This window comes from Triticum urartu, chromosome 2 (genome assembly GCF_003073215.2).
Source record: "Triticum urartu cultivar G1812 chromosome 2, Tu2.1, whole genome shotgun sequence".
Classification (NCBI taxonomy): domain Eukaryota; kingdom Viridiplantae; phylum Streptophyta; class Magnoliopsida; order Poales; family Poaceae; genus Triticum; species Triticum urartu.
In genome coordinates this window covers 589,175,411-589,191,911 of record NC_053023.1, presented here as the reverse complement: position 1 = coordinate 589,191,911, position 16,501 = coordinate 589,175,411, and positions in this window count along the sequence as shown.

Genomic DNA, 16,501 nt, shown 5'->3' with positions numbered 1-16,501 from the left:
ATATGATCAACATACAGATGTTCACCATTGAAAACTACTCCATCTCACGTGATGATAGGACATGGTTTAATTGATATGGATCACGTGATCATTTAGATGACTCGAGGGATGTCTATCTAAGTGGGAGTTCTTAAGTAATATGATTAATTGAACTTTCATGCGTTCCTAGAGAAAGCTAAGTTGAAAGATGATGGTAGCAACTACACGGACTGGGTCCGTGACTTGAGGATTATCCTCATTGCTGCACAGAAGAATTACGTCCTTTATGCACCGCTAGGTGCAAGGCCTGCTGCAGGAGCAACTCCGGACATTATGAACGTCTGGCAAGCTAAATCTGATGACTACTCGATATTTCAGTGTGCCATGCTTTACGGCTTATAATCGGGACTTCAAAGACATTTTGACCTGAAGGAAATATGCCCTAGAGGCAATAATAAAGTTGTTATTTTATATTTCCTTATATCATGATAAATGTTTATTATTCATGCTAGAATTGTATTAAACGGAAACTTGATACATGTGTGGATACATAGACAAAGTACCGTGTCCCTAGTAAGCCTCTACTAAACTAGCTCATTAAATCAAAGATGCTTAAGTTTCCTAACCATAGACATGTGTTGTAATTTGAGGAACCGGATCACATCATTATGAGAATGATGTGATGGACAAGACCCATCCATTAGCTTAGCGTAATGATCATTCAGTTTTATTGCTATAACTTTCTTCATGTCATATACATATTCCTTTGACTATGAGATTATGCAACTCCTGGATATCGGAGGAATGCCTTGTGTGCTATCAAACATCACAACGTAACTGGGTGATTACAAAGATGCTCTACAGGTATCTCCGAAGGTGTTTGTTGTGTTGGCATAGATCGAGATTAGGATTTGTCACTCCGAGTATCAGAGAGGTATCTCTGGGCCCTCTCGGTAATAATGCACATAATAATAAGCCTTACAAGCAATGTGAATAATGAGTTAGTTGCGGGATGATGCATTATGGAACGAGTAAAGAGACTTACCGGTAACGAGATTGAACTAGGTATGAAGATACCGACGATCGAATCTCGGGCAAGTAACATACCGATGACAAAGGGAATAACGTATGTTGTCATTACGGTACGACCGATAAAGATCTTTGTAGAATATGTGGTAACCAATATGAGCATCCAAGTTCATCTGTTGGTTATTGACCAGAGAGGTGTCTCGATCATGTCTACATAGTTCTCGAACCCGTAGGGTTTGCACGCTTAACGTTCGATGACGATTTTGTATTATATGAGTTATGTATTTGGTGACCGAATGCTGTTCCGAGTCCCGGATGAGAACACGGACATGACGAGGAGTCTCTAAATTGTCGAGAGGTAAAGATTCATATATAGGACGATAGTATTCGGACACCGAAAGTGTTCCGGGGGTACCGGGTACTTATCGGGTCACCGAAAGGGGTTCCGGGCACCCCCGGCAAACTATATGGGCCTAATGGGCCAAGAGAGGGACAGACCAGCCCCTAAGGGGCTCATGCGCCCCCCATATTGGGTGGCCAAATTGGAGTTGAAAAGAGGAAGGAGGAAAGGAAAAAGGGATTAGGATTCGCCCTTCCCCCTCTTCCCTTCCTACTCCGAATAGGAATAGGAAAGGGGGGAGGCCCAATTGGGAGGACCCCAAGTAGGATTCCTCCTACTTGGGGCACCCCCTTTGGATGCCTCTCCTACCCTCCAACCTATATATATGAGGGGGCACTGCTAGAACACACACAAACATCTGTTAGCCGTGTGCGGTGCCCCCCTCCACTGTTTACGCCTCCGGTCATATTCACATAGTGCTTAGGCGAAGCCCTGTGTGAATCACTTCACCATCACCCTCACCATGCCTTAGCGCTGACGAAACTCTCCCACGACACTTTTCTGGATCAAGAGTTCGAGGGACGTCATCAAATTGAACGTGTGCGGGACTCGGAGGTGTCGTATGTTTGGTGCTTCATCGGTCGGAACGTGAAGAAGTTTGACTACATCAACCGCTTTGTCAAACGCTTCCGCTTTTGGTCTATGAGGGTATGTGGACACACTCTCCCCCTCTCGTTGCTATGCATCTCCTAGATATATCTTGCGTGAGCGTAGGAAATTTTTGAAATTGCATGCTATGTTCCCCAACAGTGGCATCCGAGCCAGGTCTATGCGTAGATTATATGCACGAGTAGAACACAAAGAGTTGTGGGCGGTGATAGTCATACTGCTTACCACCAACGACTTATTTTGATTCGGCGGTATTGTTGGATGAAGTGGCCCGAACCAACCTTACATGACCACGTTTGTGAGACCGGTTCCACGACAGACATGCAACTAGTTTTGCATAACGGTGGCTGGCGGGTGTCTGTTTCTCCTACTTTAGTTGAATCAAATTTGACTACGGCCGATCCTTGTTTAAGGTTAAAACATCAAACTTGATGAAACACATTGTGGTTTTGATGCGTAGGTAAGAACTGTTCTTACTAGAAGCCCGTAGTAGCCACGTAAAACTTGCAACAACAAACTAGAGGACATCTAACTTGTTTTTGCAGGGCATGTTGTGATGTGATATGGTCAATACATGATGTGATATACGTTATTGTATGAGATGATCATGTTTTGTAAAAGTTATCGGCAACTGGCAGGAGCCTTATGGTTGTCGCCTTATTGTATGAAATGCAAACACCATGTAATTTCTTTACTTTATCATTATGCGTTAGCGATAGTTATAGAAGCAATAGTTGGCGAGACGACCACGACGCTACGATGGAGATCAAGGTGTCAAGCCGGTGACGATGGAGATCATGACGATGCTTTGGAGATGGAGATCAAAGGCACAAGATGATGATGGCCGTATCATGTCACATATTTTGATTGCATGTGATGTTTATCTTTTATGCATCTTATTTTGCTTAGTACGGCGGTAGCATTATACGATGATCCCTTAACTTAATTTCATGGTATAAGTGTTCTCCCTGAGTATGCACCATTGCGAAAGTTCTTCGTGCTGAGACACCACGTGATGATCGGGTGTGATAGGCTCTACGTTCACATACAACGGGTGCAAGACAGTTTTGCACATGCGGAATACTCGGGTTAAACTTGGCGAGCCTAGCATGTACAGACATGGCCTCGGAACACTGGAGACCGAAAGGTCGAACGTGAATCATATGGTAGATATGATCAACATAGAGATGTTCACCATTGATGACTACTCCATCTCACGTGATGATCGAACATGGTTTAGTTGATTTGGATCACGCATCATTTAGATGACTTGAGGGATGTCTATCTAAATGGTATGCCCTCCGTCCCATAATATAAGAGCATTTTTTATACTAGTGTAGTGTTAAAAACGTTCTTATATTATGGGAAGAAGGGAATAGTTCTTAAGTAATATGATCAATTGAACTTAATTTATCATGAACTTAGACCTGATAGTATTTGCATATCTATGTTGTAGATCAATAGCTTGCGATGTAGCTCCCCGTTTATTTTTTGATATGTTCCTAGAGAAAAATAAGTTGAAAGATGATAGTAGCAACGATGCGGACTGGGTCCGTGATCTGAGGATTATCCTCATTGCTGCACAGAAGTATTATGTCCTTGATGCACCGCTAGGTGACAGACCTATTGTATGAGCTGATGCAGAGGTTATGAACATTTGGCAAGCTCGCTATGATGAGTACTTGATAGTTTAGTGCTCCATGCTTTATGGCTTAGAACTGGGACTTCAAAAATGTGTTGAATGCCACGGAGCATATCAGATGTTCCAAGAGCTGAAATTGGTATTTCAGACTCATGCCCGAGTCGAGAGGTATGAGACCTCTAACAAGTACTTTGCCTACAAGACAGAGGAGAATAGCTCAACCAGTGAGCATGTGCTCAGAATGTCTGAGTACTACAATCGCTTGAATCAAGTGGGAGTTAATCTTCCAGATAAGATAGTGATTGACAGAGTTCTCTAGTCACTATCACCAAGTTACTGGAACTTCATGATGAACTATAATATGCAAGGGATGACAAAAACGATTCCTGAGCTCTTCGCGATGCTAAAATCGACGAAGGTAGAAATGAAGAAAGAGTATCAAGTGTTGATGGTTAACAAGACCACTAGTTTCAAGAAAAGGAGCAAAGGAAAAGAAAGGGAACTTCAAGAAAGAATGGCAAGCAAGTTGCCACTCCTGTGAAAAACCCAAAGCTAGACCTAAGCCTGAAACTGAGTGCTTCTACTGCAAAGGGAATGGTCCCTGGAAGCGGAACTACCCCAAATACTTGGCGGATAAGAAGGATGGCAAAGTGAACAAAGGTATATTTGATATACAAGTTATTGATGTGTACTTTACCAGTGTTCATAGTAATCCCAGGGTATTTGATACCGGTTCAGTTGCTAAGATTAGTAACTCGAAACAGGAATTGCAAAATGAATAGACACTATTTAAGGGCGAGGTGACGATGTGTGTTGGAAGTGATTCCAAGGTTGATAAGATCACCATCGCACACTTCCTCTACCTTTGGGATTAGTTTTGGACCTAAATAAATGTTATTTGGTGTTTGCGTTGAGCATGAATATGATTGGATCATGTTTATTGCGATACGGTCATTCATTTAAGTTAGAGAATAATTGTTGTTCTATTTACATGAATAAAACCTTCTATGGTCATACACCCAATGTAAATGGTTTATTGAATCTTGATCGTAGTGATACACATATTCATAACATTGATGCTAAAAGATGCAAAGTTGATAATGATAGTGCAACATATTTGTGGCACTGTTGTTTAGGTCATATTGGTGTAAAGCGCATGAAGAAACTCCATGCAGATGGGCTGTTGGAATCACTTGATTATGAATCATTTGATACTTGTGAACCATGTCTCATGGGCAAGATGACTAAAACTCCATTCTCCGAAACAATGGAGCGAGCTAATAACTTATTGGAAATAATACATACCGATGTATGCGGTCAAATGAGTGTTGAGGCTCACGATGGGTATCATTATTTTCTGACCTTCACAGATCATTTGAGCAGATATGGGTATATATACTTGATGAAACACAAGTCTCAAACATTTGAAAAGTTCAAAGAATTTCAGAGTCAAGTGGAGAATCATCGTAACAAGAAAATAAAAGTTTCTACGATCTGATTGCGGAGGCGAATATTTGAGTTACGAGTTTGGCCTTCATTTAAAACAATGTGGAATAGTTTCACAACTAACGCCACCTGGAACACCACAGCGTAATGGTGCGTCTGAACATCGTAATCATACTTTATTAGATATGGTGCGATCTATGATGTCTCTTACCGATTTACCACTATCATTTTGGGGTTATGTATTAGTGACAACTGCATTCACGTTAAATAGGGCACCATCTAAATCCGTTGAGACGACACTGTATGAACTGTGGTTTGGCAAGAAACCTAAGCTGTCGTTTCTTCAAGTTCAATGCTTATGTGAAAATGCTTCATCCTGATAAGCTCGAACCCAAATCAGAGAAGTGCATCTTCATAGGATACCCAAAAGAAACTTTTGGGGTACACCTTCTATCACAGATCCGAAGGCAAGATCATTGTAGCTAAGAATGGATCCTTTCTAGAGAAAAGGTTTCTCTCGAAAGAAGTGAGTGGGGGGAAAGTAGAACTTGATGAGGTAATTGTACCTTCTCTCGAATTGGAAAGGAGCTCATCATAGAAAACTGTTCCCGTGATGCCTGCACCAACTACTGAGGAAGCTAATGATAATGATCATGAAACTTCGGATCAAGTTAATTACTACCGAACCTCATAGGTCAACCATACCATGTTCCGCACCAGAGTGGTACGGTAATCATGTTCTAGAAGTCATGTTACTAGACCATGACGAACCTACGAACTATGAGGAAGCGATGATGAGCCCAGATTCCGATAAATGGCTTGAGGCCACAAAATCTGAGACAGGATCCACGTATGAGAACAAAGTAGGGACTTTGATTGACTTGCTCGATGATCGGCGAGCCATTGAGGATAAATGGATCTTCAAGAGGAAGACGAACGCTGATAGTAGTGTTACTATCTACAAAGCTCGAATTGTCGCAAAAGGTTTTTGATAAGTTCAAGGTGTTGACTACAATGAGATTTTCTCACTCGTATCGATGCTTAAAGTCTGTCCGAATCATGTTAGCAATTGCCGCATTCTATGAAATCTGGAAAATGGATGTCAAAACTGAATTCCTTCATGAATTTATTAAACAAGAGAGTTGTATATGATGCAACTAGAAGGTTTTCTCAATCCTAAAGGTGCAAACAAAGTGTGCAAGCTCCAGTGATCCATCTATGGACAGGTGCAAGCATCTTGGAGTTGGAATATACGCTTTGATGAGTTGATCAAAGCATATAGTTTTATATAGACTTGCGGTGAAGCCTGTATTTACAAGAAAGTGAGTGGGACCACTACAACTTCTTCGACAAGTATATGATTCGGACACTCCTTTATGTAGAATTTTCTAGAAAGCATAAAGGAGTGTTTGAAAGGAGTTTTTCAAAGAAAGACCTCGGTGAAGCTACTAACATATTGGGCATCAAGATCTATAAACATAGATCAAGATGCTTGATAAGACTTTCAATGAGTTCATACCTTGATAAGATTTTGAAGGAGTTCAAAATGGATCAGTCAAAGGAGTTCTTGCCTGAGTTGTAACGTATGAAGTCGAGTAAGACTCAAAACCAGACCACGACATAAGATATAGAGAGAATGAAAGTCATTCCCTATGCCTTAGCCATAGGTTCTATAAAGTATGCCATGCTGTATACCAGACGTATTGTGTACCTTGCCATGAGTTTGGCAAAGGGGTACAATAGTGATCCAGGAGTAGATCACTGCACATCGGTCAAAATTATCCTTAGAGGACTATGTAAATATTTCTCGGTTATGGAGGTGATAAAGAGTTCATCGTAAAGAGTTACATCGATGCAAGCTTTAACACCGATTTGGATGACTCCGAGTCTCAATCTGGATACATATTGAAAGTGGGAGCAATTAGCTAGAGTAGCTCCATGCAGAGCATTGTAGACATAGAATTTTGCAAAATACATACGGATCTGGATGTTGCAGACCCGTTGACTAAACTTCTCTCACAAGCAAAACATGACCACACCTTTGTATTATTTGGGTGTAAATCACATGGCGATGTGAACTAGATTATTGACTCTAGTAAACCCTTTGGGTATTGGTCACAAGGCGATGTGAACTATGGGTGTTAATCACATGGTGATGTGAACTATTAGTGTCAAATCACATGGCGATGTGAACTAGATTATTGACTCTAGTAAACCCTTTGGGTATTGGTCACAAGGCGATGTGAACTATGGGTGTTAATCACATGGTGATGTGAACTATTAGTGTCAAATCACATGGCGATGTGAACTAGATTATTGACTCTAGTAAACCCTTTGGGTATTGGTCACAAATCACATGGCGATGTGAACTAGATTATTGACTCTAGTAAACCCTTTGGGTATTGGTCACAGGCGATGTGAACTAGATTATTGACTCTAGTAAACCCTTTGGGTATTGGTCACAAGGCGATGTGAACTATGGGTGTTAATCACATGGTGATGTGAACTATTAGTGTCAAATCACATGGCGATGTGAACTAGATTATTGACTCTAGTGCAAGTGGGAGACTGAAGGAAATATGCCCTAGAGGCAATAATAAAGTTGTTATTTTATATTTCCTTATATCATGATAAATGTTTATTATTCATGCTAGAATTGTATTAACCGAAAACTTGATACATGTGTGGATACATAGACAAAACACCGTGTCCCTAGTAATGTATTAACCGAAAACTTGATACATGTGTGGATACATAGACAAAACACCGTGTCCCTAGTAAGCCTCTACTAGACTAGCTCGTTAAATCAAAGATGGTTAAGTTTCCTAACCATAGAAATGTGTTGTCATTTGATGAACGGGATCACATCATTAGGAGAATGATGTGATGGACAAGACCCATCCATTAGCTTAGCATAATAATCGTTCAGTTTTATTGCTATAACTTTCTTCATGTCATATACATATTCCTTTGACTATGAGATTATGCAACTCCCGGATACTGGAGGAATCCCTTATGTGCTATCAAACGTCACAACATAACTGGGTGATTATAAATATGCTCTACATGTATCTCCAAAGGTGTTTGTTGGGTTGGCATAGATCAAGATTAGGATTTGTCACTCCAAGTATCGGAGAGGTATCTCTGGGCCCTCTCGGTAATGCACATTATAATAAGCCTTGCAAGAAATGTGACTAATGATTTAGTTGTGGGATGATGCACTATGGAACGAGTAAAGAGACTTGCCAGTAACGAGATTGAACTAGGTATGAAGATACTGACGATCAAATCTCAAGCAAGTAACATACCGATGACAAAGGAAATAACGTATGTTGTCATTATGGTATGACTGATAAAGATCTTCGTAGAATATGTGGGAACCAATATGAGCATCCAGGTTCTGCTGTTGGTTATTGACCGGAGAGGTGTCTCGGTCATGTCTACATAGTTCTCAAACCCGTAGGGTCCGCACGCTTAACGTTCGATGACGATTTTGTATTATATGAGTTATGTGATTTGGTGACCGAATGCTGTTCAAAGTCCTGGATGAGATCACGGACATGACAAGGAGTTTCGAAATGGTCGAGAGGTAAAGATTCATAGATAGGACGATAGTATTCGGACACCGGAAGTGTTCCCTGGGTACCGGGTACCTATCGGGTCACCGTAAGGGGTTCCGGGCAACCCCCGGCAAACTATATGAGCCTAATGGGCCAAGAGAGGGACAAACCAGCCCCTAAGGGGCTGGTGCGCCCCCCATATGGGCTGGCCAAATTGGAGTAGAAAAGGGGAAGGAGGAAAGGAAAAAGGGAATAGGATTCCCCCTTCCCCCTCTTCCCTTCCTACTCCGAATAGGAATAGGAAAGGGGGGATGCCGAATTGGGAGGACCCCAAGTAGGATTCCTCCTACTTGGGGCACCCCCTTGGCTGCCTCTCCTCCCCTCCAACCTATATATATGAGGGGGGCACTGCTAGAACACACACAAACATCTGTTAGCCATGTGCGGCGCCCCCTCCACAGTTTACGCGTCCGGTCATATTCACGTAGTGCTTAGGCGAAGCCCTGCGCGGATCACTTCACCATCACTGTCACCACGCCATCGTGTTGACAGAACTCTCCCTTGACACTTTGCTGGATCAAGAGTTCGAGGGACATCATCGAGCTGAACGTGTGCAGAATTTGGAGGTGTCGTACATTCGGTGCTTGATCGGTCGGAACATGAAGAAGTTCTACTACATCAACCGCGTTGTCAAACACTTCCACTTCCAGTCTACGAGGGTACATGGACACACTCTCCCCCTCTTGTTGCTATGCATCTCCTAGATAGATCTTGCGTGAACGTAGGAATTTTTTTGAAATTGCGTGCTACATTCCCCAACATGAACGTCATGGAGCATATGAGATATTCCAGGAGTTGAAGTTAATATTTCAAGCAAATGCCCGAGTTGAGAGATATGAAGTCTCCAACAAGTTCTATAGCTGCAAGATGGAGGAGAACAATTCTGTCAGTGAACACATACTCAGAATGTCTAGGTACCATAACCACTTGACTCAACTGGGAGTTAATCTTCTGGATGATAGTGTCATTGACATAGTTCTTCAATCACTGCCACCAAGCTATAAAGGCTTCATGATGAACTATAATATGCAAGGGATGAACAAGACGATTCCTGAGCTCATCACAATGCCCAAGGCTGTGGAGGTAGAAATCAAGAAGGAGCATCAAGTGTTGATGGTTAACAAGACCACTAGTTTCAAGAAAAAGGGCAAAGGAAAGAAGGGAAACTTCAAGAAGAATAGCAAGCAAGTTGCTGCTCCCGGGAAGAAGCCCAAGTCTAGAACTAAGCCTAGAACTGAGTGCTTCTACTGCAAAGGAACTGGTCACTGGAAGTGGAATTGCCCGAAGTATTTGGCGGATAAGAAGGATGGCAAAGTGAAAGGTATATTTGTTATATATGTTATTGCTGTGTACCTTACTAATGCTCGTAGTACCTCCTGGGTATTTGATACTGGTTCTGTTGCTCATATTTGCAAATCGAAATAGGGGCTAGATTAAATGAAGATTGGCTAAGGACGAGGTGACGATGCGCGCCGGAAATGGTTCCAAGGTCGATGTGATCGCCGTCGGCACACTACCCCTACATCTACATTTGGGATTAGTTTTAGACCCGAATAATTGTTATTTGGTGCCAGCGTTGAGCATGAACACTATATCTGTATCTTGTTTGATGCGAGACGATTATTCATTTAAATCAGAGAATAATGTTTGTTCTATTTATATGAGTAATAACTTTTATGGTCATGCACCCTTGATGAATGGTCTATTCTTGTTGAATCTCGATCGTAGTGATACACATATTCATAATATTGATGCCAAAAGATGCAAAGTTAATAATCATAGTGCAACTTATTTGTGGCACTGCCGTTTAGGTCATACTGGTGTAAAGCACATGAAGAAAGTCCATGCAGATGGGCTTTTAGAATCACTTGATGCTTGCGAACCATGCCTCATGGGAAAAATGACTAAGACTACGTTCTCCGGAACAATGGAGCAAGCCACTAACTTACTGGAAATAATACATACTGATGTATGCAGTCCGATGAGTGTTTTGGCTCGCGGTGGGTATCATTATTTTCTGACCTTCACAGATCATTTGAGCAGATATGGGTATATCTGCTTGATGAAACATAAGTCTGAAACATTTGAAAAGTTCAAAGAATTTCAGAGTCAAGTGGAGAATCATCGTAACAAGAAAACAAAAGTTTCTACGATCTGATCGCGGAGGCGAATATGTGAGTTACGAGTTTGGCCTTCATTTAAAACAATGTGGAATAGTTTCACAACTAACGCCACCTGGAACACCACAGCGTAATGGTGCGTCCAAACATCGTAATCATACTTTATTTGATATGGTGCGATCTATGATGTCTCTTACCGATTTACCACTATCATTTTGGGGTTATGTATTAGCGACAACTGCATTCATGTTAAATAGGGCACCATCTAAATCCGTTGAGACGACACTGTATGAACTGTGGTTTGGCAAGAAACCTAAGCTGTCGTTTCTTCAAGTTTGGGGTTGCGATGCTTATGTGAAAAAGCTTCATCCTGTTAAGCTCGAACCCATATCCACTACAAAAAAAGACACATCCGTGACATTTTGGGCTAAACGAATTTTTTTCTGTCATACATATGACACTTCTATGATGATAATTGTGAAAAAACCCGGTATCATCATAGATGTGGTGGGTTCCTACTTCTATGACAAAAAATCATGACAGAAAATGGGCTTTTCGTCCTGGGCGGGCCGGAGACGCAGCTGCATGACATTCTTTGGGCCGTCCATGACAGAAAAAACCGTGGTAGAAGCGAGGGGAGGAAAATTTCAGGGAGTTCCCGGTTACGGTGGGAGGTCGGGGGCCGAGCGATGCGCGCTCCTATCGTACACGTACGCGCGTGTGTGCGAGGCGATGGCTCTAACTGAACCCGAGTGAGGCGTTGGGCTCTAACTGAAACCGAGCGATTGCACTGTAGGCTACGCGTTAATGAACCCGAGCGATCGATCGATGGATGTTAACCGAACCCGATCGAGCGATTCCTTCGCTACTACTGCTAACTGAAGCTGATCGATGCTGCCTCTGGATGAACAGTGAGCATTGCGGGGGGGGGGGGGGGGGGGGGTGGATGAACAGGAACCCGTGGTGTTGCCTCTGGATGAACAGGACCCCGATCGATCGAGCCGGTTGGGGCTGGATGAACAGGACCCCGTGGAGGGCTGGATGAACAGGACCACCCCGTGGAGGGCAGGATGAACAGTAGACAGTGGAGGGCAGGATGAACAGTAGCCCGTGGAGGGGTGGTTGAACAGGAGCCCGTGGAGAGGGCTGGTTGAACAGTAGCCGATGGAGTAGCGCGCGGTGGAGGCTGGATGAACATGAGCCCGTGGATGAACAGTCGCAGGTGGAGGCTGGAGGAGGTCGACGGTGGATGAACAGTAGCTCGTGGAGGCTGGAGGGGGCCGACGGTGGAGATGAACAGTATCCCGCGGAGTCCCGTTTTGCGGTACGCCACACCCCTCCCGATGAACAGGACCCCCGTTTCGACCGTAGCGCTCCACACAAGTCAGTTTCCTCCATTTTGCGGTACGCCACACCCCTCCCAATGAACATGACCCCCGTTTAGACCGTAGGAGGTCCGTTTCCTCCGTTTTGCGATAGGCCAGACCCCTCCCGATGAACAGGATCCCGTTTCGAACGTGGCCGGTCGAACACAAGGCCGTTTCCTCCGTTCTGCGGTACGCCAGGCCTCGTTTCCATCGCCTGTTCTGTCCAAGCCGTCCCCAAGAACACGACGCATTCCGTTGCCTCCCCATGAAGATGAAGCATTCCATTGCCTCCCCATGAACACGACGACGACGCTGTTTCTCCGTTCCGACCCAGCCATGTACACGAGCCCTGACCGTACGTATGCGCGAGTAGGCGTTCGAGACCCCGCCCGTATGTACACATACGTGGCCGTATTTTCTTTCTTGCACCCTGGCCGCTGTACGTACGTGTACATGCTACGTGCGCGCCTCTACATCGACCAGTATATATGTACGTACACGTTCGCGACCAGAATGACAACGCTATGTACGCTTCGACCAGGTGGGTCCCGATTGTCAGGCACTTCCTTGCATGCGATGATGTAGCTGGTGGGTCCCAGCAGTCAGGGGCAAACATTTTTTTCGCGAAATACGGTGGCCCGTCCGGTGGGTCCCTGCTGTCAGGTGGAGGAATAATTATTTTGCGCGTAATAAGGAGGCACTTCCTTGCTGCGGCCGTGGACCCAGCTGTCAGCGTCTCCACGCACAGTACTCTTCCGATGGAAGTCGGTCGTTGACCACATTGACCACGCTGCGCCGAGAGCACCACGGCGGTGGACGACAGCGAGGCCTAGGAAGGGGACAACGTGGAGCCGGGGAAGACGCGGCAGTGGAAGCCCGCGCGGAGAGGAGTACGGGGGTTCACTGGTTCGGCTGCATTGTGAGGCTGCCGTCGCCGCAGGGCGTGGCCAGCGGTGGGAATAGTAGGGGGCGGTGAGGCCTCCGCGGCAGCACAGCCGGCCATGGGAGGCAGGAGTATGCGGCACGACCGGCGCTGCTTTGGGCGGCTGGAGCAAGAAGACCAGAGGTTGAAGAAGCACTACGGCCGTTGGATGGACATCGTACGGTCACTGGAGCTAGAATCGTTCATATTGACTAAGTTGACAAAGCCCTTCGTCCCCATCAACTTAGTAGGCCCACAAGTCAGCCTCCCACCAAGGTGGGTCCCAGCTAGCCGGGGGAGTATTCATTTTTTTGTGTGTAATAAGGAGGCACTTCCGGTGGGTCCGAGCTGACAGCGGGGGGAACATTTTTTTCGTGAAATACGGTGGCCCGTCCGGTGGGTCCCATCAGTCAGGGGGAAACGATTTTTTTCGCAAAATATTGGTGGCCCGTCCGGTGGGTCCCTGCTGTCAGGCGGAGGAATAATTATTTTTCGCGTAATAAGGAGGCACTTCCTTGCGGCTGCCGTGGACCCAGCTGTCAGCCTCTCCACGTACAGTACTCTTCCGATGGAAGTCGGTCATTGACCACATTGACCACGCCGCGACGAGAGCACCACGGCGGTGGACGACAGCGAGGCATAGGAAGGGGACGACGCGGAGCCAGGGAAGACACGGCAGTGGATTCCCACACGGTGAGGAGTACGAGCATTCACTGGTTCGGCTGCGGTGTGAGGCTGCCGTCGCCGCAGAATAACAGGGGGTGTGGGTGAGTAGAGGGATGCCCTGGCCAGTGGTGGGAGTAGTAGGGGGTGCTGAGGCCTGCGCGGCAGCATAACCGGCCACGGGAGGCGGGAGTAGGCGGTCCCGCCGGCGCTGCTTTGGCGGCTGGAGCAAGAAGATCAGAGATTGAAGAAACACGACGGTCGTTGGATTGACATCCAACGGTTACGTCTGCTAGAATCGTTTGTTGACGTATATAATAACAAAAAAATCTTGCATATGCATCAACTAAACAGGTCCACAAGTCAGACCACTCCCTCTTTTTTTAATAATTTATATATAGCTCATGGCAACTTCTTATGCAATTTATTGCAGTCATTTTTTTTGGTTGGCCAGGGCCAATTTTGCATATTTCTATGGGTTCCAAACTATTTTTAATACCGAAATGTCCAGCCAGATTTAAAGTACTTTGAAGATATATTTAAGTTAGGTTAATGCCCAGTGAAATAGGAATCCGAAAATGTAATAAAATTCAGAAATTATAAAGTAATTGCCAATTTGTCATCTGTTTTTATATTTGCAACCCATTTCATATTACTTTCAAGATTTGCAGGCGTCTTGAGAGACTTGCAGCCCGTCAGGGCGTAGACAAATAAGTAGGCCTGGATTGGGTATTCTTCAGAAAAAATAAACTGGGCTCATTTTCACAAAGAAAAAATAGCTGGGCTGGTCACATGGTGAACATAAAATATAAGCCTGGGCTAGACGGGCCATAGCCCAATTCAAACCCTGCTCCGTCTCAACAATACCAAACAAAAAAAATACTGCTCGAGTAGCTACGTCCCAGGTGTCAGCCGATCTTTTGCTGTTCTCTTGTCTATTGACTATATACGCTCACAATGTCGTGGGTCCCAGATGTCAGGAAAACACTAGGAGGAAGCATTTTATTTTTCCATACGCTGACGTGGTGGGCCCCTACTGTCATCCTCTCCACGTACTTCTGTTGATTCCCATTGTTCGTTGACCATGTTGACAACGCGAGAGGGCGGCGCCGCGGCGATCGCACTAAAGCGCGTGGAGGACGTTGGTGTTAACTATTTAGGAGACGGTGGGGCGGCGATGTGTGCGCTGAGGCGCAGCCAGCCGTGGGAGGCGGAAGTAGGCGGCCCCGCCGGTGCTGGTTTGGTTTTGGCGGCTGGAGGAAGACAGGACTGAAGAAACACGATAGACTGTAAAAGCAGCAGGAGTACTTAACAACCTTAACTGAAACCAGCAGTGGCACTTAACAACCAAAGCTGAAAGCAGTATGAGTACTTTTACAGGTTCAACCGTACAAAGAACGCCTCGAACATTGCTACTTTGCCTACAGTTATCCAAGGGTGAGGCTGCCAAGCCCCAAGACAAGGCCCAAGTGCCACCCCGCGCATCCACAACCTTCTGAAAGCGGCTTCATCTCGCAACGTGGTCAATAAATAGGATATTCGCTTTAGAGCCATGGAAAAGCATGAACATAATCTTCTGTCCTATTCTCCAAGATGGACGGGCCTTCATTATTTGAGACCACCCATGAATAAGTATCTTTTCACCTCCAAGGGGAATTGAGTAGGTCGACATAAACATCATGTTGTGACCAAGCGCAAGTCTGACCCGACCATGGTCAGGCATATGTATAGGAACAATAGAACTCGATAGTTCCTGTTTCAAGAAGATCACAACTGTAAAACTGTGTATAAGCAATAGTTTATGAACAACATATATAATAGAAAACAGCTCGTACCATAAGTTTCTCGACACAGTTGGACCTGTTCAACGAGTGCAACAGTGGCACACATATCCCACATGGCCTTCCACCATTGAAATGCCCCACAAGGACCTCAAGACGATCAATAAAGTGTAGGAACTTGTGGATGTCGATCCAGTCAACTTCAGTGCCATTAGTAACAGCCGAGTTATTACAGAGTAACAAACGAGCAGACTGCTTAACTCTGAAAAACCTACATGTGCCACCAATTATAAGAAAATATTAGTTAGAAGTAGCATCTTTGTGAGAGATTCGTTGCTACTTCTAAAGTTAAATTGTGAGTAGTTAGACAGAATAGGTGGATTAAGAAGTAATCGAGGCAACAAGCAAGAACCAGATACAAAACTAACATGGATGAACAATTGGAACGACGTCGGGGTGGAAGATCGCAGTGAAGATGAGACCAGGTTCTGCTATTTCCATCAACATTCGTGCACCAACTTTTAGTCCGTAACACTTGAGAAAGTTTATCCAAGTTCGGCCATAAAAAAGCAGCGATCTTCTTGGTTCATGAACCCGACTCGGAACTTATGTCCATGGCTTGTCTTCGCTGTGACCATTAAACTAGTGTATTCAGTTATGGCAAGGCCGAGCATCTTGAGTACATGTGTTCTGGCAGAGCAAATAATACACTATAGGAAAAATAATATGAGAACACAGCATGTTCAAAAAAACCCCACCCTCACGGATAGAAAAGAGGATTCTAGGAACATACTATGCGCATTTCAAAATGCTTTGTTAGGATGAGAAGGAACAAGTGTGGCGTCTCGCCGAGGGCGCAGAAACCTGTAGGGTACTCGCACTTCGGGCACTGCAAATGAAACACACTAGATTCAGTAGGAAGA